The sequence below is a fragment of the Stegodyphus dumicola genome, chromosome 7, assembly GCF_044657685.1.
Source record: "Stegodyphus dumicola isolate Sdum_Otavi_A_Nest chromosome 7, ASM4465768v1".
In the NCBI taxonomy this organism is placed as follows: domain Eukaryota; kingdom Metazoa; phylum Arthropoda; class Arachnida; order Araneae; family Eresidae; genus Stegodyphus; species Stegodyphus dumicola.
The window spans coordinates 35,262,728-35,289,875 of record NC_140774.1 but is presented as its reverse complement, the minus strand read 5'-3'; the positions used below and the strand labels follow the sequence as shown (position 1 = coordinate 35,289,875).

The window sequence follows — 27,148 nt, the reverse complement described above, 5'->3', positions numbered from 1 at the left end:
TTCTTATTTTCTATTTTACGTTAAAGACCAGAAGTAGGCTTTCTTGTAAGCCCAAGAAGAGGCCACCTGTGAATGTTTATCTGACTGAATTAAAGGGCATTTTAATCCTTCTTTGGAATTTTTTAATATCTGAAAATGAATATTTACAATACTCCAGCGATATTTTGTGGTTGCTTGATTTTTGTAACGCAATGTTTTACATTGCGATGTTTCAAAACTGTAAAGTTTTGTCACCACTTTATTTCTTACCACGTTGCTTTGTACATAATATTTCAGAATTACGATGTTTTCTTCTTGGGTTTTTTTATATTATGTTTATTTTGTATCATCATATTTTTCTCCCTTTTGTTCACTTAGTGACGTTTTCGTTCACACGCTATTAAATTGATGTTTCCATAAATATATCATTGCATTCCTACGTAAAAAGCTCCATCAGTGGCCCAGTGGTTAAATGCGTTGAAAACTAATAATTAATTATTCTATTGAATTGCATAATTATAATGTAACATAATTTTTAATATAATAACAGTATTTGATTTATCTTGTTATTATAATAAGCTGTCAGTATACTGATACCACCTGCTAAACAATCTTATATTTGGATATTAGAATTCTAGAAATAGAAACGTGCTTCTGATTTTGCATTAAAGTTGAGAACTGCCTTTCTGAATTCAAGGTGATTCTTCTGGATCCATTCGAAACACCAGCAATGAAACTTTGAGCTTATAGTAAAATCTCATTGCCACGCAAAGGCTGCGAAATCGGTCGATATTTAATTTGAAAATTGGACGGTCTGCGAAATTTCATTTCACCTTTCAACGAAATGTTCTTCTGTGATTATGCTGAACATATATTATGGTAAATAGTTGAAATCAAATTCAGTATAATAAATTCCCAACTTTTCTAAAGCAGTTACCTATCGTGTTTCGTAATATTTCAACACATAAATCCTTGGTCAAAATTCATGGTGGACAAAAACATAGTATGACATTTCATTTCCGAAACTATTTACTTTAAATGATCAATTTATAACGTCTTGTAGACTTGAGTAGCATAATCTAACGAGACATGAAAGGCTGTGTGCAGAATTATCCTCAAGTATGAAAAGTCCAAAGAAGGGTGTAAAGATCCCTTTATTCGCTTAATGTAAATTTACAGATGACCTCACATGGGCGTGCATAAAAGCATAAAAAAATAATATTCTGGCTTTAGCCATTTTGCTAGTTGACGTTAGATCGCGCCATTAAAGTTTTGAGCCAGCTTTAGTTACGCCAAACCTTTCTAGTCTGCGGCTACAATACTTTTGAATTGTAAATCCAACTTATGTTATTTTAAATATTCGCAGGTGACATAGTTTTATACGCACAAGTAGTGTCTTCTGTTCAAACTCAAGTTAAATAAAATTGTTATTTAAAACCCTCAGAGTATTTGTTGTATTCGTATTAGACTGAACAATAACTCTCTTGTGAGTCTACTAGGGTGTGAAAGACATTTTAGCTTGTATTGCACCATTAGCACCCTGTAAATATGTAAACTTTTTAAATGGCGAAATTTGTAGAGTCATTAGGTAAATTTTCGAAGCCAGAGAGATGAAAAATTAGCAATCGCCTTCGCCGGGAATCGAACCACGGACCACTGGAATACCGGCCCAGCGTGCAGAACCACTACAGCGCGAAGGCACGCGAGGGAAGTGGGAGAAATACCTTATATACTTTCCTTTTTAAAGGGCTACTAGGGTTTTAGGGGACCTAGTCGCCAAATCCTGGGGGCGGAGAATCATCATCCACAACCCTTTTAGTTCGGGTGCCACTTGTAGAGTCATTAGGATTTTTGTAAGCAGAAAAGATAAAAAATATGCAACCGTCTTCGCCGGGAATCGAACCATGGACATCTGGAATACCGGCCCAGCGTGCAGAACCACTACACCACGAAGGCACGCTAGGGAAGTGGCAGAAATACCTTACAAATTTTCCAAGAAATATAATCATCCAAATAAAGAAATTTCGTGAGCAAGTGTTAGCATAACTAAAATAATAATTATGGTTAGGAAAGCAGCTCTCTTCCATGTAAAGTTCAAAAAACTATTTCTCATAAATTTGTGATTCGTGCTTCCCCCCCCCCATTATAAAACATTAATTTTTTTAGGCGCTACGTGCTCTGTATGCCTAGAATGAATATTTTTAAACTTGATAGGTTTTGCAGCCGCCCATTATTGTGCCACATATATGTTGCCAAGTGCTATACGTTTCTGTAGAACCTACATCTGTTCTGTTTGATCTGCTGGAATTTATTCATCAGTATGTGTCTAAAAAATAGTTCTTCCCATTTAATGGCGGTGGCTTCTTTAACCTGCATCAACTATATTCGATATCATCTCAAAAACTCATTCAGTTGAAATTTATATACACAAAGAAAAACAACTTTAGGTAATACATTTCAACGCAATTTTGTGTGGTGTAGAACCACAAAAAAAATAGTTACTGCGTCGAAGCAAGTCCTATAACCACTCCGTCTGTATCGTAACATCGTCGCTCGCTTTTTTAAGGGCCGGGCAAATCGCTTTCCATACATCTGCCGAAGCGATCTATAACAATTTATGCTGTCACGGGTTTTAACGAGGACCCAGGGGTCCTACTAACAAGGCCGAAGGGAGGCTGTTTACGGGCCATCTGCTCAACCAGACGCTCGGGAAAGGATGACCATATTCCCAACTCGCTCTCTTCGGCAGATTTTTATCAGTTGCCTCAATTTTTCTATCGCAAGAAACAAGAATGTGTATTGGGTGGGGGGCCGTATATTTGCCTATAGTCTGTAATTGCATTTTTTCCGTAAACACGTGTAATAGGATTGTCTTCGAATTAATACTATTATTTTTAAATAGCAACATCAAATCTGTGCTGAAATCGCACATTTAAACAAATCAAATATAAAAATATTGAATTGGAGAAATAATTGAATAAAAACTGAATAAAAATCAGAATAAACTGAATTAAAAAAATTTATCAGTAATTGAAATAAACATAACAATCAAATAACTAATAGAGAACAGTCAATAATTGTAATAAAACTAGTAAGAAGAATTATAATTGGCTGTAGAACAGACTAAATTTTGTTTTCTAGTTTTGAAATTTGTCATTTAAAACATATTTACTTTCAGCCTTCATTTCTCTTGTACCTGTTGCAGCCAACTGTTGGAGTAACAGATTTATTGCATTTCAGTGGAATAGCTTTTTTTTTTTTTTTTTTTTTTTTGTTGTTGTTGTTGTTTGTTTGTTTTCTTAATTGCTATTTGCGTCTGAATTGTTTTCAAAAACTGGATTATCGGAAATTGTTGCGTCAGGTTTGTGATTGGATTTTCCTTCAATTCTAGAACCAAGATAAATGTTTTATATAAATATATATATTTGAAACTGCTGCGAATCTGTGTTTTCTTTGGAGATTGAAGGGATGAAATGAAAACTATAGACTAATCAAAAAAACACCATGAAGATTTCGCTGTATAATTAAGTATTTATTAAACTGCAAGAATAGACAAATGAACCATTTACCTACATTAACTGAAATGCAAGTTGTCACGTGATAAACTGAGAAAACGAAAAAAAACGTCCAGATGAGTCCAAAGCTGGTAATCTCTATCGCGTGCGAAAGTCGTTTTTCAAGCTTTTTTTTAAATCTCAAAATACGTTTGTAGTTGGAGAGATGCTTCACAAATGATATCTTAATCTGTTTCAACAAATGTATATTTTCGCAAAGGATTTTATTTTTGACCTACGAATAGCTTGTTGGAATTTCCATTTTATTACAGCTGAAACACACCTGTATGATACACTGTGCAAGGGATTTGGGGAAGAGGAATTAAAGAAGGGAATATGAATCGCTCTAGGAGTACTAGTATATATAGACAACATTAGCACGCTTATAGCGAGGCATCCGAAGGCAAGTGATGAAGGTTCAACAAAAAACGACTGGTCCACATTATACGGAATATGCAGAGCGTTTTTCATTTGCCAATATAAGGAAAGGCAATTTCTAGACAGTAGCCGAAAGTGACTTGCAGTTGCAAAGATTGTCATTGATGAAAAACTACGTGGCGCTCCCAACTGCAGTTTTGTCGGCACAAAGTCTCTTGGACACTAAATTGTGCAGAGTAGTACACGGCGAGTCTCGCTTTTTTTTTTATTTCACCAATAAGAGTCGTCAAGTAAGCATTTGGAGGCAAATTGGAGATAGGTCCAATCTAACTAGGACTTTTGAATTCCATATTGTGACATCATAGTTTGGCACGTCATCGTTTGGATAGCCGGTTTGCTCTAGTTTATATCAAAGGTGCACAATGACCTCACAGCGATACGTCAATGAAGTGCTGATGCCGACTGCACTACTCTACCTTTAACAGTTGCTAAATGTTGTTTTCCATCAAGACAACGCTGTACCTCATGTGGAAATCATGGAATGCACTCGGTCAAGTCCTGGAATGTACCCAGTCAAGTCCTGAAATGTACCCAGATGCTTCACTGACCACAAAGATCTTCAAATCTTACACCGACTGAATATTTATGGGACGAGATTGGCCGTTGTTTGCTTGATCTGCACCAGCCTCAATCGAGATGTGGACTTTGGGGCTAGTTAAAAGCATATGGATCCATTCCTCAGGATTCTGTTTGCAAGCTGATTTCCTCTAACTGTATTGCATTCTCTTTTTGAAGTTAAAATCACTGGTTTATGTTTGAATTCTTTGTTTGTTTGCCAAGTTTCCTCAGATTCTACTCAATCTTTCATAGAGCTGAACTTTTTCAGTCAGGCAGTGTATGTTCTGTCTGTTAGTATACTACTCCTCTCGATTCATTTTTGATGAGAAACTGGTAGACTGTCATGAATGATAAGTCATATTATACACTAGCTAGCCTTATATATACACTGAAATGCCGTTGAATTAGGGATAGCAAGTCAATAACGAGTTGGGCCTCCTCTGGCCATGGCTGCCATACGACGAGGCGTGGATTCAATACGTTTGCGGAAGTATTCTACGGGAATGGCATTGGATAGAGCTATCAATAATTCAGGAAGGGTCGCTAGTGTTGTGCGATGTGGTTTCACACCTTTCTCCAGAGCATCCGAAAGGTGTTCAGTAGGATTTAAGTCATGGCTTTAAGGTAGCCAATTCACAACACAGAAGCCAAGAGGGATGCTCATTCAACCAGGCAGTAGCCAACCGGGACCTGTGAGAGATGCAGTTGTTTTACTGAAATACTCCATTTCCATGTGAATTCTGAGACGACATAAATGGATGGAGATGCCGTAAACATCTATTTCCAATTCCAAAAATGTTTCAAGTGACGCAAATATTCGTATTTTGGCAGCGTTATGTTAAAAAAGTCAGTTTTGTAAAACTTACAACATATAATATTTTATACAATCTGCTAATAACTATGCTTATATTTAAGAGAAATTTATATTCATTTTAAGAACAAAAATGACTCACATATGACAAAAACTGACTGATATAGTTCTTTTTTAAAGATAGAGATTACATTTAGGGACCGTACACAAATTAAATTACGAAATGCTTCTACATAACTGAAAATTAAATATTACGTTTTTTAAAAATAGGTTTCTGATGTGAATACATTAAGTGACGAAAATTATCGGCAGATTATCGTAAAAAAATTCATCTATGTTATTATTATTATTTTTTTTTTTCTTTCAAAAAGGAGATCTTTTTCACTAAATCTCACAGAATTCGAATTTTAGGAAAGGCTTCAATGGTGGCTCGTAGCTAAATCGTAATATTATTTGCGTTAATTAAAAATGAAAAATATTTATAGTTTAGGGAATTTTTGTACAATTATTAGATTATGTTTTTATATTATGAGATATATTATATATTAGATTATATTAAATATTCATGAGAATATTAATAACATATTTTCAAATTCTGAAAACTTAAAAATTACTTGTGTGAATATCCTTTTCGGCATACCACTTGTAACAAAATTACAAATTAAAGAATGTTACAAGCGAACTAATCTTACTAATAAATCACAAAAGACTATTACTGAATAACATTTAAAGGGACAATTCAACATCAGACTAATTTATTTATTAACAGAACACTCAAGGCAGTTTTAAAATGACATCATGTATCCCAAATTTTAAAATTAAATACCTCTATCAAATTTTGTCGCACAGGAATTAAAGTTTTTGTGTTTTATTTTTTATAATGAGCATAAAATTTACTTAAATATGAGTACAGGGACCGGAAGATCATATAAAAAGCCAAATTTATTTAATTTTATAAAACTGTGTTAAGTTTTAAAATGCCAAAATATAAATATTTGCGCCATTTAAAATACCTTTACGAAACTTGTAACTGGAAATATATGTATTCTACCAATGTTTGCCAAAATATAGGTCGGAAAAGGACTCGGTATATACGTCCAGCTGTAGAGTTATTATAAAGTTCCTGAAAGTGAAATAGAGAGTTTTGTGAAACCATGTCAGTTAGTTATGTAATTAAAGATGTAATAAAAATTTAAGTTAGTAAGAAGTATACTATTTCCCTTTAAACTGCAGTTTTTAAGCAATACAAGTATAACTTAAAATATATTATGGGAATGGAAACACTCTGTAACTGATTGTTTGTTACGTCGTGTGAAAAATAATTAAAGGTAGTATATTTTTCGTAATAGGAGCACTTATTAAAGAGTCAGTTGAAAGGCAAACGTATAGTAGCGTAATTTAAGGCTTTCAAATTTTTATGAAGACGTTTCTAAAGATGTTTCTAACGTCAAAAACCTCTCCCGCTTTGGGAATGGGAGGTGACTTTATTAGAAGTCTGCCTTGGAGTTTTTAATAGATATTTTATCACATTCTCGTTATTAATATTGAACTGAGTACGGATTATTGCATTTTGAAATACTTCTGAATAAAATGACATAAATACTCCTTTCATGTTTTAAATTTCACTTTTGTATTACCTTCCTGTGACTTTATTTCAGATATAAGCTCTGCGGCAACACGAAATGCGGGTCACTAAATTACCATTTAAGAATGTGACGACAAGAATCCGAACTGGATCCTTAAATACGCCATTAAATTAGCATTTCTGAAGTGCTTGTACGATTCAGCTATTCTTCTGTACACTTTCTCCCATTTCACCTTTTCTGACTTATTTTACGTCACTTGTAGATCTATTTGCTGTGGAACTGAAAATTTAATGCTACCAGCCAAATGGCCCCAAACACAGAGAAGGTTTATGGAAAACGTTCTTTTCCTCCTAACACCATAGAACGACATCCCCCGTTACCACGCCGGCGAATAAATCACTCTGGACGTTTCCAGGACAACCCTGGGACGTTCTGGAGAACCGCGTATCTGGATTTGCATTTTGTGTCCCCTCACCTCCCCCTCTAAGGATCTAATTCTCCGTCATTACATTAAAAGTACGATAATTTAATTTCCACAACCCACGAATAACGCGAAGTGATTTTCCCTTTCCGTTATTTCCGTTTTAATCCTGTCAGTCCTTAAACGCAGTTCTTGGATGTTTCCTTGGAACGGCGGAATGGGCTAAGATTCTCTTGGTCTTCAAAGTAGCCCCGAGGGGGGACTTTGGCTCCCGCCCCTTCACTGCGCGAGAGCGTTTTACAGTTGTGTTTGTTTCGTTGAAGGTTTGCCAGCGATTTTGGATATATCGCCCTTTTGGGGCCTATGGGATGACGCCAGGGTGGTTTATCTTAGGCAGAGATTTTTGCAGTAACAGTGAGATTTTGGAGAGAGAAAGTATGTTTTTGAAAGTGAAATTGCTTTCTTTGCGATATATTGTTCTTATGCATTCGCCATGATTTATTTACTTTTTTGTACCAGTAGCATATCTACTCTCTTTGCCATTTAAGAATTGAAATTATTAAGTAAAATTATGAAGAACTGTGCAATCTATGCTAGAATTCGGTATTCATTAAAGGAAATTTTATTTCATTTGAGATTGTCTGCCGAGAATCAAATTAGTGTTAATCCAACATAACCCGCTATCTTACTTTTGTTTCCTTTTTTTAGTGAAAGGACAATTTGCCCTGAAGGACTATTAATTTCGTTTTTGCATTTTGCGTCGAAAACATTAAAAGGCTGTATCACTTTTCAAATCGTTGCCACCATATATTATCGCCCTGTCTTATTCTAAAGAAATTAAATAATGAGGAATTTGCATAAATGTATGTTTGTTTCTCGCATTGTGATAAAACAACGGTACCTAGAGCCATTAAAATTTGAATAACGTAATTTTCCATAGAATATGGGCATGTGGAAGCCCTAATTTGAATTTGAAATTTGTTTTATTATCGATTTCAGATTTTGTAACACTTCAACGAATTTTTGATTAAAAAAAAACTAAACGATTTCAAAGCGAGCAATGGCAACACTGGGGGAAAAACACGGAGGGAAAAAAATTATCTCCAGCGCGCGAGTCACTGTATCGGAAATTCTAAAGATATGCTCATTTTAAAATAAATTTGCGATATTGCTGTTGAACTGAATTTTATAGTTTAAGTACCTAGAACATAATATTTAATAAATACAAAAGTAGAAAGTAGTAAACAAAAAGAAAATGATAGACCTATTTGGTCAAAAATATTTCCACATTGAACTGCAAATTTTTAAATATTAGCACAGAAGAGAAAAGTAAAATTTTTTGCTAAAGCTTTAAAGCAAATATGATACTGCAATTCCATATTACACTAGTAACACCAAGTAAAAACAATAATGCAATACTAAAGTAGTTTATTTGAAAAAAAAACCTTCTTTAATAACTACAATACAATTTAATCTACAGAAATTTATTGGAAAAAAGAAAAGAATGCAAAAATTTTTTAAACCAAAAAAAAAAAAAAAAAAAAAATATCAATTTTGTTCGCAAACAATCAAAAACATTTTAAAGATGAAGAAATAATATACAAAGAATGGAAAAAATGGTTAATTAGCCCAATTCGAGGTTTCATAGACTTACCAAGGGAAAAGCATCAGAAAGCTCTAGTTTAGCTAATACTATAAGTACGTTTCGTCAGACAAAACAATTGAGACTTAAAGCGGTAATTCCTTAAAAAAATATTTAATTAAAAAATCTTATTATTGCTCTGAAATAAAACAATTTAATTTATAATTCAACTAACGTTAGCTATTTAAATACCAACTCCGTAACAATATAAATGTTTTCTATTTAATCGTAATTCACTTGTTTTAATATGTATTTCAAATAAGTCCTCAAAACATTTAAAATAACTGCTTATGACTGTATGCTAGGTTTTTCAAAATATGTATCTAAAGATTTTTTGATTAGTACAGATGTGCCATTAGAGGAAAGGGAATTTTTTATGCTTTTTTACGAAAATATGAGTCATGCTAAGCAAATATATTGCCTTATGGTACGGCGTTAGTGATCAAGAAGTTAAGATCGCTGAATACCGGTAGTTTGATCCGGGTTTGAACCCGGGTAAACAAACTGCCTGCTTATTTTATGTTTGTAGTTTTTCCCATGTTTGTAATATGAATACTAGCTAGTCTTCCTCAGAAAGTCGTCCATGAAGGCATCCTTTCCCTTAGGCAAATAGCTCCTGTGTGCTTAGCTATGTGCTAATAATCTAACCTAGGTTCTTGGCTTAATGCAAAAAGAGTTAAAATCCCTTGTATACAAATTTAGTTAAATAAAATGTAAAATTTTGTAAAACGGTATTATGTTACAAAAAAAATAGCTATTCGTAAAGCGTTTGTGTCCAAAATTATTCTGTATTCTCCCTCATTCTATCTAATATAAGAAGCTAATGAAATGTTGCAAACCTTAATTCAGGTCTGTTTTAAAGTTCACTCCAAGAAATGAGACCAGCTCATACGTAACTGATCTGCATACATGCGCACTGACTTTCTAAAAGATCTGTTTTAACTTTTGTGAGTTTTACAAAAGTGTTTATTTTTCTCATTAATAATAACAACATTAAAATCATATTGTATGTTATTTCAAATATCAGCAACTAGACTTTCAGTATGATGTATTTCAAATGATAAATGAGGCTAAATCGTCCCCCCCTTTTTTTTCAGATATCATCAAAAGCTATATTTCATTTAGTAAATAGCGTTAATTTACTTAACAAGGTTAACGAAAGTTCTGAGGAAAAAACTCATTTTCCTTGCAATATGAATACTAATGCTGAATTTTTAGGTATTCTTTTCCTGAATAAAATTATTTTTACTAGAATTATAATTAAAAATTTTTAATGTCCCCGTGCAATGTAGCGCGTGACAAATAGTAAGAAAAAGAAAAAAATACAGGAGCACGTGCATTTAACATTGAACAAAAGTTTATTTCGGTATTTTATATTTAATTTTAATAAATGTAACTGACTACTATATTAGCTGTAAACGTAATCCCACTCTTTTGCTTTCCAGAAATCTCGAGAAGCAGAAAATGCTAGAACTGTCTCACGCGGCCGATTGAAAGTTGTTTAAAGCCCGGAGAGAGACATCTCAGCTCAGTTGCTTAGTTACTGTTAATGCGATTTGTTTAGTTCTGCGCAAACTGAGATATCTGAATTAGCTTTCTCTTTGCACTGCGTTGTATTTTAACGTTTTTAGTAGTAGTAAGTGTAACTACTGGTTATATTGCGTGATATTTTGAACACTTGTACGAAAATTCCAGCATTCTGTTATATTTCTTTTGATAAGAATAAATTTTATTAACCTTTTATCTCACTTCTACATTCAATCTATTACGAACCCGTACGCACGCAACATTATTAAGTGCTTGTATGGCATTCCAATGTAAAATGCAAAATGGTATTCTGCAGCCTATTTTCAGTTGAAAACGTGATCTGTCTGTTTTTAACCTTTAAATGTGGAAAAGTTAGAAGCGTGTACTGAAGAAATATGAAGTGTTTTTCACATTTCTCGCACTCCTTTAATATGTATTCAAAGCATAAAACTGCATTCAGCGTCTGCAACACTGATCCTTAGATGCAAAGTGTCACGTTACCGAAGAATAAAAATGTATTTCAAACATGCTTCATATTTCATTCAGACATATTCACAGCATAAATTCACACTTGTTACCCAGAATATACAGCTTTTCTGTATTTTCTGAACTGTTCTCAGAGATTAAGCTACCTACAGACAAGATATTTAATCGGTCTCTATAGGTAGTTTAGTTTGATCACAAGCGAACTCTTTTAAAAGGAATATTGAATCTTGACGTGCTTTTCTAGATACAACTCGTTAAATGAAATTTGAGTTAAACGCAAGTAGAGGGACTGAATATACGAGGATTCCAGCAGCAAAGATTCCTAGTCCCCCCTCTTCCTCTCAGTTTTCGATTTTACCATCAGTTCGAGATTGCGGAAAGCACAGTCTATTTCCTTTAAAATAGGCACTTCAAGGCTTTTCCGGCCCTCCCTTATTTCGAATCGTAACACGTGTCATCAGCACTTATTTTCTACACCTCATTTGAGACTGTAGCGCAAGTCAGCTTTCACTTATATGCTTTTCACAAAGCGCAACGCGCTAAACCTAAATGAGGTGGAAGAAAAAACAATTAGGGAACGCGATCATCTGCAAATGCTCTTGTTACCATGGTTGCAAGGCAAGCTGGGAGTTGGAAAAATCACCTTGAAGTACCCATTTTCTATAAACCTAAAGGATATAGGCTTTAAGTTTTTTATTTAAGCTTTATAAAGTTTATAGATCCAGCTATCGTAATGGGATGATAGAAATTAGGTCTTAGAACGTAACTGTAACGAATATCAAAACATAAGAAATACGTCAACGGAATTACAGTCTGCTTTTCAATTCTCATAACTTTAATCGAATAGTCAGATCACTTCTTCTTAGTGAGGGAATTACATTTCATTGTCCAACTCTAGAAGTCATCACGTTCATGAGAATCTATCAATTTTACTAAATTCTTCTAATTCGAGTCCTTTCTTTCTAAAAAATTGAAAAGTCTTACCTAATCACTTTTTATTTTTTCTTTTTATTTTATTTATTAGATGCGCAAAAAATATTGGGGGAGGGGATGTAACGAGCAAAACATAATGAATTGCGTCGACAGCATTTTCATCTGTTTTATAACCCTCATAATTTAAAAAAGGGGGAATCAAATAAGTAAGCGACAACTTATTTGTAGTGATTGAATTATATTTCTTTGAAGTCTTTCACGTTCATCAGAACCTATCAGTTTTAGTATATTCTAATTCTAATCCTTTCTTTCTGAGAGGTTGAAAAGTCTTATCTAATCACTTTCTAATTCTTGGTTCCTATTTTATTAGGAAATATGCAAAAGTTGCTATTTCATTTTTATGAGTTTTCCTTTTTCGGTGTTTAAGATAGTTTTCTCTGGTGTATTTCTGGAAGAAGGGATTAAAATGTTTCCATTTCTTGAGGAAGACTGTCATATTATGAAGTATTTCTCCCGCCTTCTTAACATGCCTTCGGGGTGTAGTGCTCAGCACGCTTGGCGCGTATTCCATAGGTTCGTGCTTCGAGTCCCGGTGAGGGCATAGCTCATTTTTCATATGTTCTGCTTCGAAATAACCTAATAGCTCCACAGTGGCACTCGAACTAAAAAAGTGGTGGATGATGATTCTCCACCACCAGTATTTGGCGATTGGGTCCCCTAATCCCCAGTCTCCCTTAAAAAGGGGGAGTATATAAGGTATCGCTCCCGCCTTCTTAGCGTGCTTTTGTAGTGTAGTAGTCAGCTCGCTCGACGCTTATTCGAGAGGTCAGTGGTTCGAGTCCCGGCGAGGGCACTGCTCATTTTTTCATCTTTTCTGCTTCGAAATAACTTAATGTCTCTACGATATATCATATTTTTTCCGAAACATATAGAGCTTTTCAGTTGCATCAGCTTCAGTCTAAAGTTTAAATTTCTCTAACTTTAAAGTTTAAGTAGGCATGCTTCTCTACCAAGAATTACCCATACATTTTCTTTATTTCCATGATTTTTTACCCTAATTATGATTTCTTCAATGTTGACATTCTTTTTTAAAGACGGTGATTGGCTGAAATTTGACTGAATTCGTGCTTTAGTGCAAGATTCCAAATCATGAAATTCTTATCGAGTAATAAATAAATTTACAAATTATAAAATAGTATGACACGAATTTAATTGAAACAGAGTATTGGAAGATATTATGGTAAATACAGTTATCTTCATGCTGGCATTCGAAAGAAAAATGTGTTTATGTTGCACATGAGAGAAAACATGCATCTAATTTCGCCATCAAATAATTGAATTTCTTACAAAACTAACAGTGCCTTGAAATTTAGCAGTTCGCCTCTGAAAGATATACACTAGTAATTTTAAAAAATGAATATTTAAACCCCGCTAACTGCAAAAAGTGCCTTTTTGAGTTCCCTTAAATGTTTGTTTTTCTATGTAGCACCCGCATTGGATAAGTAGAAGTGTTTTAGAAAACTGGCAACAAGGAAATTTTCTAAAACTGGCAAAAAGGAAGTTTTAGAAAACTGGTTCCTTACGTGTGGGCAATATAAATAAAATATTTCGTGTCCGTTATAGTGCGTATTTATGTAATGCAAAAGAATTCTTTTTAATTCTATAAACTAAAAAAAATCTGACAGATTTCAAAGTTGAATTAAAAAATATTGTTTCGTACACACTTTTTGTTCAGAACCTAAAAGAAAATTGCCATTTTATGCAGCATCCTTTTGAAAGATAACCGTATTTTCGCACTTTGGCAAGAGATGAAAAATGAAAGTAAGGCGAAAACAATGTATTAAAAAAAAAAAAAAAAAAAAAAAAAAAAAAAGGAGAATCAATTTTGCTTCCAATCGTTCCATTCTTGGAACAAAAAGTGCGTCGAACGAAGACTGCGGTGGCTAAGGGGGATGAGATCGAATGCTTTTTTACCCACCCTGCCGTTAAGTGAATTGCTTCGAGGGTCTCCAAGGATTGACATAAATGGGAATCGTAGCGAACGTAATTTTTAATTAATCTTACTCTAATTATTATTGAATCCGAATAGAAGGATAAAAAATAAGTAAATAATAAAAAAACCGCCCCCTTAAGCGCGGGTTTATTCTCTTGTATGAAATATTCGACTGAAGAAGTAGAGAATCCTAATTATGATATATCCTCAGTTATTCAATGAGCAAGTATTCATGCATATTCAATTAAAAGAAGTTATCAGTAAAAGCATTTACAAATAGGGGACCATTGTTTATCTGTAGCTGAGAAAAATCTCTCATTAAGTATCGCAACCCTACTTATGAAGAACATGAAGTGATTTTGAAATTCCGTGACTTAATAAATTTAGGATATTCTTAAATTCATAAGTAAAATTTTAAAATTCTTTCATAAAATCTAGAATGCTATGCATAAAATTATAAACTTTTCATAAATATCGTAAAATTTCTAATTAAGATTACATATAAAAATTCTAAAATTTCTTAAATAAATGTATGTATGAAATTCTAAAAAGTAAAATTCTAAAATTCAAAATTTAAACTCTAAACTTTCCATAATTATTGTGTAAAATTTAAATTATAAGAACCCATGTACCTATGTTTTTTTTATCAAATATTTTATATATATATCTGTATATGAATATTATATATAGGTGAGTGTGTGTGAACGTGTGAAAGTACTCCCTTTGTTTATAAGTAAACTTGGGTACGTTTTTCGTAAGCATTTTATAAGTTTAAAAATATAGAAAAATGCATGCATAAAGTTCAAATGCTTCATAAATTTATGCATCCAGAAATTTCAAAAATATGTAAATAAAATTTTAAAAATCCATTTATAAAAGCATTAAAGTTCTTAAAAAATTCTGAAATTTTAGTCAGATTTTAAATATTTGTAAATTCATACTTAATTAAAGGCTACATTACTGGGATCACATACGTGGGCAACCATGTTTATAAATAGCTTGGAATATTATTCGTAAATATTACTTAGAAATCTAATATAAAAAAATATACAGAAAATGCTGATATTTTGTGCTAATGTAGACTTACTTATCTGAATTTTAACATATCACCGCGAGAAGGTTTTCTGTTATAAGAATTTCATTTACTAGGATAAAAATGAGTTTTAAAAAAATTAGGCGCAGTAAGAGTTCTTCATTTCGAAAACGTTTGGTGAGAACTTCTATTTTTCAAGGAGCAAAATTATTCTACTCCACTTTTCTGTAAATACTTCATATAAGGAAAGGAATCGAAAATAAATAATTAATATGAAAAAGAATGGAAGCTATTGTTTTGACAAAATGTAAAGAAAGGATTATTAAAATAATTAATTTTGTTTAATTATGTCAATACGCGTAGGGCTCGAAATGCTTTTACTCTACGCGAGGTTTTTGCCCTCGTTGACCTCGCCTTAGGACACCTGCGTTACTTTTTGACAGATGTACCGCCCCAGTCAACCCCCTCCGACACTGTTCTCAAAGCGAATTGTGCGGGGCTCAGAGTCAGCTCGAAATGCTTATTTATCTTTGCTTATAACAGGCCTTATGTTTTCCCTCCACAGTCTTTTGTTAAACCTCTGTGCCGTTATATTCTATAAAACTGATGGTTATTCTTTATATTTAAAACTCTTTACTATGAAATTGGCCGTGAAATTGCTTTATCGCCCGTATATTTAAGAAATACGTTCTGCTAAATACAAAATTGCATTTTTAAACAAAAAAAGGACTGCTATGTATGTATATAGACGTTATAGTAGTACTTCCATCCTTAGGCCAGTTAAGTGCATTATTATATAGTTACACAGGCACCATAAAATATACTACACATGTTTGCTAATGCAGATGTCTTCGATAAATCATGAAATACAATTACACATTTTAGATGCACATTAAGTTTAAAGCCCTTAAATGTTTTGATTACCTGCTGCATTCTTTATTTTAAGAAATAATGGTCCTATTTCGTTTATATATATATATATATATATATATATATATATATAATGCTTTCTGGATGCTCTTTTACCACCCATGTTACTATTAATTTTCCATTTACATCTCTAGATTCTTTTATACAAAGTTAGTCCAAATAGACTTTAGCCCAGAAGGGCATTTATCTCGAAACGGCATTTTGGCATTTCCAAACTGTTGCCACCAAATATTATCGCCCTGTATTATATTTAAAAAAATAAATGATGAAGAATCTGCATGTCTGTGTGCATGCTTTTGAATCGCATAGTTCTCCACCCAAAAGTGGACACTTAAAAGCCCAAATTTCTTTTATTATCTATTTCATATTTTTAAACTTTAAGGAAATTTTTATTGAGAAACTCAACGATTTAAAAGCCAGAAGTGGCAACGCACTGTACGGAATAAAATATTTTATCGTCACCGCGCAAGACTAGCTATCTGAAACTCTATAGATATGGTATTTTTTAAAATTTTTAGCCCAATGTGGCGTTACCCCAAATGCTCTCGAAACGTGTATGTGTCTTTAAATGGAAAAACAAAACCCGCTTGTTCGGGCGTAATATAAAATCTGAAAATTTTCAGATTTTCTTTTTAAATCTTGAAAATGAATTTTTATTTAATATTTTCATTCGCGGCTATTTTCCCCTTCTTGTAGCAACGTTTTCCTCTACAGAAATTATTTTTCAATAAAATTTGGAAAAATTATGCAGTATAAAAAAGAACAAAAGATAAATATAAAGTTCATCTAACCGTTTTTTGGTTTCGTTAAGTACACGATTTACATCTATTTAGGTATTTATTTCATTTATAAGGAAGCAGAAAATCTGTTGAAATTATGTCATTTTGCTGAAAAACATCCCAGGCTCGTAATCTCAAATTATATCCTCGTCAAGGATCGTAATCTCAAATAATATCATCATCAAAGATCGTAATCGTATTTTACATTTAACGATAAGTAGGTTTTCCATATAAAGTGCATTATTTTCATCAATTTAATATTTTTATCTGGATAATGATGAGGAAGAAAGGGAAGGTATACTGTTTTACTGCAAATTTTCTGAACCATCATATTTCGTATGTGATGTTTAACATCAGATCAAAAAATATTTTTCGTAAATATGCTTTCAAAGTTTATTTACCCTTTTCAACCATTTTTATACTCTTCAAAATTTCAGGTGTATTAAAGACATTGGAAATACCAGCATAAATATTGATTTGTTTATATGGATTTATGCGCAACATACTGCCTCAAATTATAAAGTAGTTTTCGCACAGCATGTTGAACGCTTCATTCACAGATTTCATCCAGTGTTTGTTGTTCAATATAAATACGTTGAATCTCAGGCAGAAATATTAAAAAGAATCTCGTAGAAACAAGTGAAGCCATGTGGGTGAAAAACACCTACTTCCAATAAATAAATAAGAAATTTTTAAAAAATAAAAATCTGAAAGGTTTCAGGTTTTAAATTACGCCCAAAGGGGCGTTTTTTTAACATTTTATCTGTTACCTTTATTTATTTATTAAATATCACGTTCTTCACGCTTAAATCATAAAATTCAGTTCAAGAGCAATATCGCAAAATAGTTTTAAATTGAGCATATCTTTAGAATTTCCGATACGCAGTCTCACGCGCTGGAGATAAAAATGTTTTTCTGTACAACGTTGCCATTGCTCGCTTTGAAATCCTTGAGTTTCTTAATCGAAAATTCGTTAAGGATTTAAAAAATATGAAATTGATAATAAAACAAATTTTAGAGACATTAGGTATTTTTGGAAGCAGGTAAGATGAAAAATCAGCAGCGCCTTCGCCGGGAATCGAACCACGTACTTGTGGATACTGCCCAGCGTGCAGAACCTCTACACCACGAAGGCACGCTAGGAACGCGAATACCTTATAAAATTCCAAACTTCAAATTTGAGCTTCCACATGCCCATATTCGCAGTAGGATTGCGTCATTCCAAATTTGATGACTCTATATACCGTTGTTTTATCACAATGCGAGAAATATACATACATTTATGCAGATTTTTCATGATTTAATTTCTTCAAATATAATGCAGGACTCTAACATTTCGTAGGCAACAGTTTGGAAAGTGAAACGGACATTTATAGTGAGCCAACGCAAAATCTGAAAAGTTTCAGATTTTAAATTACGTCCAAAGGGGCGTTTTATTAACATTTTGTATCTTACCTTTATTTATTAAATATCATATTCTTCGCACTTAAACCATAAAATTCAGTTCAAGAGCAATATCGCAAAATAATTTTAAATTGAGCAGGTCTTTAGAATTTTGGATACACAGTCTCGCAGGCTGGAGATAAAAGTGTTTTTTTTTTTTTTTTTTTTTTTCTTTTTCGTACAAATGTTGCAATTGCTCGCTTTGAAATCTTTGAGTTTGTTAATCAAAAATTTTTTCAAGTTTTATAAAATATTATTCATAATAAAACAGTTTACAAATTACAAATTAGTGCTACCAGATGCTCATATTCGGTGCAAGATTACGTTATTGAAAATTTGATGGCTCTAGGTACCGTTGTTTTATCATAATGCGAAAAACATACATACTGTTACGAATTTCGTATTTAAAAAGCTAATGTTAGTTCAATTATAAATTAAATGGTTTTATTTCTCGCGCAGTGCAGCGCGTGACGAATATTAAAAGAAAGCTAAGCCGGAAAAATTAAAAATACAAGAGCGCGTGCGTTAAATAAATAAATATCTCTTTTTGATTTCGAGAAAGTACTGGAAAATTCTAGCGCGTGATTTTAAAATCTTATAAAAGGAGGAAAACATCTCAGTTTGTAGTATTGGCGCGGCGTAAATCGCCTTAATTAAAAACTTAAGTACCAACGCCTTAGGGCAATTTACCAACAGAGACGGTTAAAGTAGCGGTTGGCTACTAATTGCCGCCTAGCCATTGACTCGATTTCGATTTCGATTTCAGTTTGTAGTAGTTGCTTAGTTTGTTGTTGTTTAGAAAACTGCTCTTGTTGATTATAGCGAATTCGCGGATTAGCGTTCTTTAGCTGTTTTGAATTACGTTCTATTGGATATTTGAGTAGTTAAAAGATAACTACTGTGAGATATTGTAATACTGCATGATAATTTGAGAAAATTTAAGTATTTTTGTTGTGATAATAATAAATTTTTCTTCATTTTTTATCGGACTTGTGCATTCATTTCATAACGAACCCGTACGCACGCAACAGTTTTTGGTGTCAGAAGTGGGATTTGAATGCCAATAACAAGAGGGATGGAAGAACAATTGAGACAGCTCATTACTGCTTTTACTGCTTTCCAAGAAAAGATGGAAGCTGGCCAAACATCTTTTAATGGGCCAGGAATGAAATTGGACCAGGAATCCCTCAAGGAAGAAATGAAAACGGCACAGGAACAAATGAAGTTGGGCCAGGAATCCGTTAAAGGAGAAATGAAATTGGGCCAGGAATCCGTTAAGGAAGAGATGAAATCTCTTAAAAATGAGATGAAAGCAGGTCAGGACGAAATGAAAAGAGAAATTACCTGCGTAATAGAAAATAAATTTGAGGCTATGGAAGGCAGAATAGACGCGGTTGAAACTAAAGTTGGACAAATAGAAGAAAGAGTTTCTTCGGTAAAAGAACAAGTAGAAGAAAGAATTTCTTCTGTAAAAGAACATATAGAAGAGAGAGTTTCTGCCGTCGAACAACAAATTGATGATAGTGTTTCTGCTGCCGTCGCCAAAGAAGTTGACAGCCTAAAGAAGTGCATAGCGATGGTAGGAAACAATTCTGAAGGTTTCAAATTTTTATCGATGCCTGCTCGTTCCGTTCTGAAACTATCTACATATGATGGGAAGACCTCCTGGCAGGTGTATAGGACACAATTTTCTATCGTTGCGGATGCGAATGGATGGGATTCCCAAGCTAAGGCCTGTCATCTCGCCGCTTCTCTGAGAGCAGATGCAGCGGATATCCTGCAGACGCTTCCCGAAAACCAGAGACTAGACTTTGAAGCTCTATCCGGCGCATTGGAACTGCGCTTTGGTGAAAAGTGTTTGAAAGACTACAGCAGGCTTCAACTAAAATCCCGTCAGCAGAGGCCCACCGAAACACTTCAGGAGCTCGCCACGGATGTTGAAAGGCTGTCACATCACGCCTTTTCGGAGTGCCCGACAGAAACAAGAGAAATCCTGTCGCTGCAATATTTCATCGACGGCATCCGGGATCCTGAAATACACAAAGCTCTTCGAATGGCAAATGTAAAGGACATAAAAAGCGCTCTGTTGTACGCCATGAAATTGGAGGCAGCCCAGCAAGCAACTCTTAGAGATCGCTACCCAGTCAGAGCTGTGCGAGTCCACGACCCAGGGGACCAATTGATGGCTCGTTTAGATGATTTATCCAGACAAGTCGAAGCTTTGATACGAAGTAGGAGCGAGAAGAAAGTGGCTCCAAGGTGTTGGAGATGTGGTAGTGAAGGTCACCTAAGACGGAATTGCAGAACGCCCCAGGGTACGGAATATAAAGCAGATGATTTTACCAGACAAGTCAGTGGCTTGAGACGGAACAGAAGTGAAAAGAAACTGGTTCTAAAGTGCTGGAACTGCGGAGTTGAAGGCCACATACGAAGAAACTGCAAAACACCCCGAGATACGGAAAATAAGACCATTTCTCAGCAACGACGCAGTAAACAAATTAGTGACCATATCGAGGAACGGAGGTTGCCAGATAATGAAAAACCTTGTTTTAAAGCGCTTAAAATTTCTGCAGAGAGAGGCGGCAGTAATGGACTTTTCGTAATAGGACATATTAATGGAGTTCCCTGCAATATGACGATAAATACAGGAGCCAACGTTACCATCATCCGAAAAGATTTGGCTCAACAACTGGGAAGCAAACTTATCTGGACGCCGCCCTGCGTTACCCTACAGACTGTGTCCGGTGAGAAGATCAACATTGATGGAAAAGTAAATGCTAACATCACGTTTGGAAGTGCCGCTTACCATCACACGGCATATGTAGCAGAGATCACTGATTCTTGCATACTCGGATTGGACTTTCTAAGGAAATACAATTTTTCCTTGGACTTTAAAAATAACGAATTGCATTCTACATCTGAGGACATAGCGTTATTTGGAGTCAATGATGAAGCTAAATCTGTCCATAAAATCATAGCACAAGACAATATCACAATACCGGCAAGAACAGAAATTTTACTTCCTGGATCCATAGCCGAAAACAGAAATTTCCGCTACGGCATCATAGAATATCCCAATAACTGTAATAGCCCAAAAGGAGTACTAGTAGCCTCAACACTCGTCTACCTATCCAGAACGGTTATCCCGGTGAGAGTCGCCAATGTACCTGAGAAGGGGAGAATTATTAAGAAAGGTGAAGTGGTTGCAGCATGTACTCCAGTAACCACCGTTGAAAGAAAGAGTAACATCCAAGAATCCGTGTCCTCAGAGAGAATTACATCGGAGTTATTGCAGAATGCGCAACTAAACGATAAAGAGAGGAATGCTGCCGATCGCGTCATTAAAGATCTTCAAGTTGTTTTCTCCCGCTCGTCTTCTGACGTGGGTCGAACTAGTTTGACACAACATAGAATAGATACCGGCAATCATCCCCCGATCAAGCAACATCCAAGACGTCTACCGTTTGCTAAACAGGAAGAGGTGCGAACACTGTTAAAAGATATGAAAGAAAGCGATGTCATCGAGCCTTCAGTAAGTCCATGGGCATCTCCCATCGTCCTAGTCAGAAAGAAAGACGGCTCAACAAGATTTTGCGTCGACTATCGCCGGTTGAATGAGGTTACGAAGAAAGACAGTTACCCTCTTCCTAGAATTGACGACATTCTAGACACTCTTTCTGGCAGCAAGTGGTTCTCAACACTTGATTTAAAGAGTGGGTATTGGCAGGTAGAAATACAGCCTGAAGACCGAGAAAAGACGGCATTTACTACGGGACAAGGACTTTGGCAATTCAAGGTGATGCCGTTTGGACTGTGTAATGCGCCGGCAACATTCGAACGTCTTATGGAAACTGTTTTGAAAGGCCTTTCCTACGAAGCCTGCCTCATATACCTGGACGACATCATCATCGTCGGAAAGAGTTTTGAAGAACATTTAGAAAATCTTAGGAAGGTGCTTCAGAAACTGAAAGAAGCCAATCTGAAGCTGAGTCCCGCTAAATGCAAATTGTTCCGAAAGGAAGTGACTTACCTGGGACATGTCATCTCTGCAGAAGGTGTGCGCACGGATCCTGAAAAGGTATCAGCCGTCAAATCCTGGAAACGTCCCGAAAATGTCCATCAGCTGAGAAGCTTCCTAGGGCTTTGCACCTACTATAGGAAATTCGTGAAGGACTTTTCTTCCATTGCAAGACCCCTACACAAGCTGACAGAGAGCAACCAAAAGTTCTTGTGGACAAAAGAATGAGAGGATGCATTTAACAACTTAAAGGAGGCTTTAACATCTGCTCCAATCCTGACGTATCCTCAGCTTGACCGACCATTTATTCTCGACACCGACGCGAGTAATGAAAGTGTTGGTGCTGTTTTGTCCCAAGAAATAGACGGCCAAGAACGTGTAGTGGCATACTGGAGCAAGTGCCTGTCTAAGCCGGAGAGGAATTATTGTGTCACCAGGAAAGAGTTGCTCGCCATAGTCAAAGCTGTAGAACAGTTCCATCACTATCTATACGGCAGAAAATTCCTGCTCCGCACCAATCATGCATCATTGACCTGGCTTTTAAATTTCAAGAATCCTGAGGGTCAAATAGCCAGGGGGATACAGAGACTCCAAGAATATGACATCACTATCCGTCATCGTAAGGGATCATCACACGGAAACGCCGACGCCCTGTCTAGAATACCTTGCCAAGAAAGCTGCCGATATTGTTCCAGGGTGGAAGCGAAATACGAGCTGCTGACTCCGGTCGCAAGACAAATTACAACATCAACATCGGCTGATCGAGAACCGTGGAATGATGATGAAGTCAGGAAAGACCAGCTGGAAGACCGCGACATTAAACCCATAATTGATTTAATGGAGTCATCAAACAGAAAACCTACCTGGCAGGACATTTCTATCTGTACTCCTACAACCAAACAATATTGGGCACTCTGGGATTCACTTCACATTCGAAACGGCGTCTTATACCGGAAATTCGAATCGGATGATGGGAAGACGTTCCGATGGCAACTTATACTTCCAAGATCCCGCATTCCTGATGTCCTTAAAGAACTACATAACAGCCCTACGGGAGGTCACTTTGGAATAATGAAGACCTTACAGAGAGTTCGTGAGCGATTTTACTGGAATAATGCAAAGGATGACGTGCAAAAGTGGTGCCGATCTTGCGATGCCTGTGCAGGTCGGAAAGGACCGAGGAGACGCAGCCGAGGCAAGCTGCAACGTTACAACGTAGGGGCGCCTTTTGAACGTATCGCCTTTGACATCCTGGGACCTCTGCCACGAACTGCTGATGGCAACAAATACATACTCGTTGTCGTTGATTACTTCACCAAGTGGCCTGAAGCTTATCCTATTCCTGATCAAGAGGCTATCACAGTAGCTGAGGTAATGATACAGCACTGGATTTCCAGGTTCGGAGTGCCTCTTCAGTTACATTCCGATCAGGGAAGGAATTTTACCTCGGTAGTAATCAAAGGACTATGCAAACTACTCGGCATTGACAAGACCCAAACGACGCCATTACATCCCCAGTCGGACGGCATGGTAGAGAGGTTCAATCGAACCATCCTTAATAACCTCTCATTAGTGGTTTCCAGAAACCAGCAGGACTGGGACAAGAAATTATCGCTGTTTTTACTGGCCTACCGCAGTGCTGTCCACGAGACTACCGGCTATTCTCCATCACAGATGCTATTCGGTCGTGACCTTCGTCTGCCTTGTGATCTATTGTTTGGCCGCCCTCCAGATGCTCCTTCATCGTCTGAGGAATATATTGAAGATCTCCAGGCCCGGTTTGAAGTGATGCACAACTTTGCACGAGAGCGAGTCAACTTAGCGACGGAGAAGATGAAGACCCGATACGACACAAGAGCTTCTGAACATCAATTCCACGAAGGAGACAAGGTGTGGTTGTGGAATCCGACTCGACGGAAAGGACTTTGTCCGAAATTACAGTCACCTTGGGATGGCCCGTACACAGTTCTAAACAGGCTGAATGACGTCGTGGTTCGGATTCGTAAGTCTTCGAACTCTAAACCTAAAGTCGTTCATTACGACAGGTTAGCTCATTACTATGGCCATAGTACGTAATGTAAATAATTGTAAATAGTATCAGACCATGGTCCTTTTTGTTTATAAATGTGTATTTAGTATTTGATTTGCATTTAGTATTTGATTTGTATTTAGTATTTGTTTTGTATTTAGTATTTGATTTGCATTTAGTATTTGATTTGTATTTAGTATTTGTTTTGTATTTAGTATTTGATAGCATTTGATTTGTTTTAGTTATTGCATTTATTGTTTATATTGTTTGATATTGTAATGTAATGTTTATGCCTCAGTTGTAAGTTTAGCTTCCTGTCCAGGGATTGTACTGCCCGGGACGTGCAGTCCTTGGGAAGGGGGCAGTGTTACGAATTTGGTATTTAAAAAGCTAATGTTAGTTCAATTATAAATTAAATGGTTTTATTTCTCGCGCAGTGCAGCGCGTGACGAATATTAAAAGAAAGCTAAGCGGGAAAAATTAAAAATACAAGAGCGCGTGCGTTAAATAAATAAATATCTCTTTTTGATTTCGAGAAAGTACTGGAAAATTCTAGCGCGTGATTTTAAAATCTTATAAAAGGAGGAAAACAATTTGTAGTAGTTGCTTAGTTTGTTGTTGTTTAGAAAACTGCTCTTGTTGATTATAGCGAATTCGCGGATTAGCGTTCTTTAGCTGTTTTGAATTACGTTCTATTGGATATTTGAGTAGTTAAAAGATAACTACTGTGAGATATTGTAATACTGCATGATAATTTGAGAAAATAAGTATTTTTGTTGTGATAATAATAAATTTTTCTTCATTTTTTATCGGACTTGTGCATTCATTTCATAACGAACCCGTACGCACGCAACAATACATTTATGCAGATTCTTCATTATTGAATTTCTTTAAATATAATACAGGGCGACAATATTTGGTGGCAGCAATTTGAAAAGTAAAATAACGCTTGTAGGGAATCGACGCAAAATGCCAAAGCGAAATTAATAGTCCTTCTGCATAAATTGCTCTTTTGGACTATAATAAATAATAAAACACTGGAAAAGTACATATAGGTAGCCGAGTAAAAGGTAAGTAGTAGGGGAAGAGGTGAAAAAGTAATATACTGAGCATGATAATAAAGTACGTGACATTAGAAAAACGCTTAAAATCTGTAAATTTCTTTTGAAATTTTGAGCAAACTCCATACGGAAGATTATGTTTTGGTCTACCCTGTGGTATAAGTTTGAAATTCTATAATAGTTAATTAGTGCTTAAGCAAGAATATGAGAGAAAAGATCCTGAAAAAAATCACTCCAACATTAATTTTAAAAAGTCATTTTATGATATTCACAGATCCTTCCTAGAGAATCTGTGTGCCGAATATTGCAGTTCTGACAGTTTCTGTATATGCAATAAGCATATACAGAAACAAAATGGTTCTTTTGTGTTTTAGACTTTTGTACAGTGTTCTGGTTCCATATTAATGTAGCACAATTGTTAACGAATCATAAATACATTCCAACTTTTCAAATACCAATAAAAATGTTACATTTTTTTTTAAATTTGATACATGATTTAATTCTTAGATGTATATCGCTAATAAAGCTTCAATACAAGGGAGTTTAAAGTTTTAGCACAGTAATTTTAAAAATTTTTTACTAATATTTCAAACCTTTTACTGATTTGTAAACTTTAAATCCATCTTTTGTGAATTTATTTTGGAGCTGAATGGTTAACCTATTTTATTGGCTCATTACATCCTTCAACTGGAAGTTAAAATTTCTGGCAGTTGTTACGAAATGTCATTTTGCATCAATTCACTTCAGTTGAAAACAAATTGCTTTCATGTCAACGAAGTAAAAGCGATACATGCAAACGTTCTAAACTGAACTGAACTAAGAAACGTGAAAAGCAACACTTTCTCTAACTCAAACATGATTGATTTTCTGTTCTTTGTCTTCCTATGCATTTTACGCTTTCTGTATTTCCCATGTCTGTGTTGCACTAGTCGACAATATCTCAGATAAGCTGACAAATCGTCGCCTGGCTGCTATGATTGCCTTTTTGTTTCTTCTTAGTTTGTTGGCATTTTTGGAAGCACATAAAGGAAAATTCATATAATCTTTGTAGAAAATAAAATAGAAAGAGCAAAAATAAAAATAACTTAAAAAATAACTAACCATCTTTCCTAGGAAGGAAAACATGAAATAAATAAATAAATAAAAGGGAACTGTAAAGAAAAGACGAACTTAATCTGGAAATTCAGATTTACTTACATTTGATTTTCCCATCACTCGTTACAATCAAGAAATTCTTCTGCAAGGCAGAAAGAATGAATCGCATTTTCATGTTTTTTTAAATCTCCAATGTGTGATTAATTGGAACTTGAGTTGGCTCGTCACGCTGCATCAAATATTTAAAAGAATGCATATCGGCATTATCTTCCTTCTTCTTTCTATCTTCATTTCGCGAATGAATAATTTATTTTTTGATCCTTGCTACTCTCAAAAAGCAGCCGCCTTTTCAAGAGAAGAAAAAATTATTTTATGTTATTCAGAGTTTCATCGTATTGCATGTTATATTTTTTGAATATGAAATGCTACGCTTCTGGGAAGGTTCGGAAGAAATTTATCGAATTTCCTTACAAATCACTTTACTTGAAATGGAGATTTCTGTTTATTCGAAATTTCTTCTCGGAGAAACCAGAAATAAAAAACTATTTTATGTACGTCAGAATCGGCAAATTAATAATGTAAGAAAGTCAGAGATTTTTTTTCTAAATAACACGCTTCCGCAATACAGCTTTTATAAATTAACTAACAGTTATTTTAACTTTTTAATTTTGTATATACGTGTAGAGTTAACGAAATGTATATAAGTTCAAAAAATAGTTTAGATGCCCAAGGAAACATACTTATATTACAGTTGTAAACTTGACTGCTTTGAGGAATCCATGAAGGCCTGGTTATCGCCTATCCTATAACCTACAAGGCCTGGGCCTTGGCA

At 35.0% G+C, this 27,148-nt stretch overlaps 1 protein-coding gene across 1 annotated transcript in view; it reads left to right on the top strand.

Moving 5' to 3' along the window:
• The window catches only part of LOC118188978 (polycystin-1-like protein 1), a 601,848-nt gene that overhangs the window by 119,323 nt on the left and 455,377 nt on the right, over positions 1–27,148 (top strand). The window lies entirely within an intron of this gene.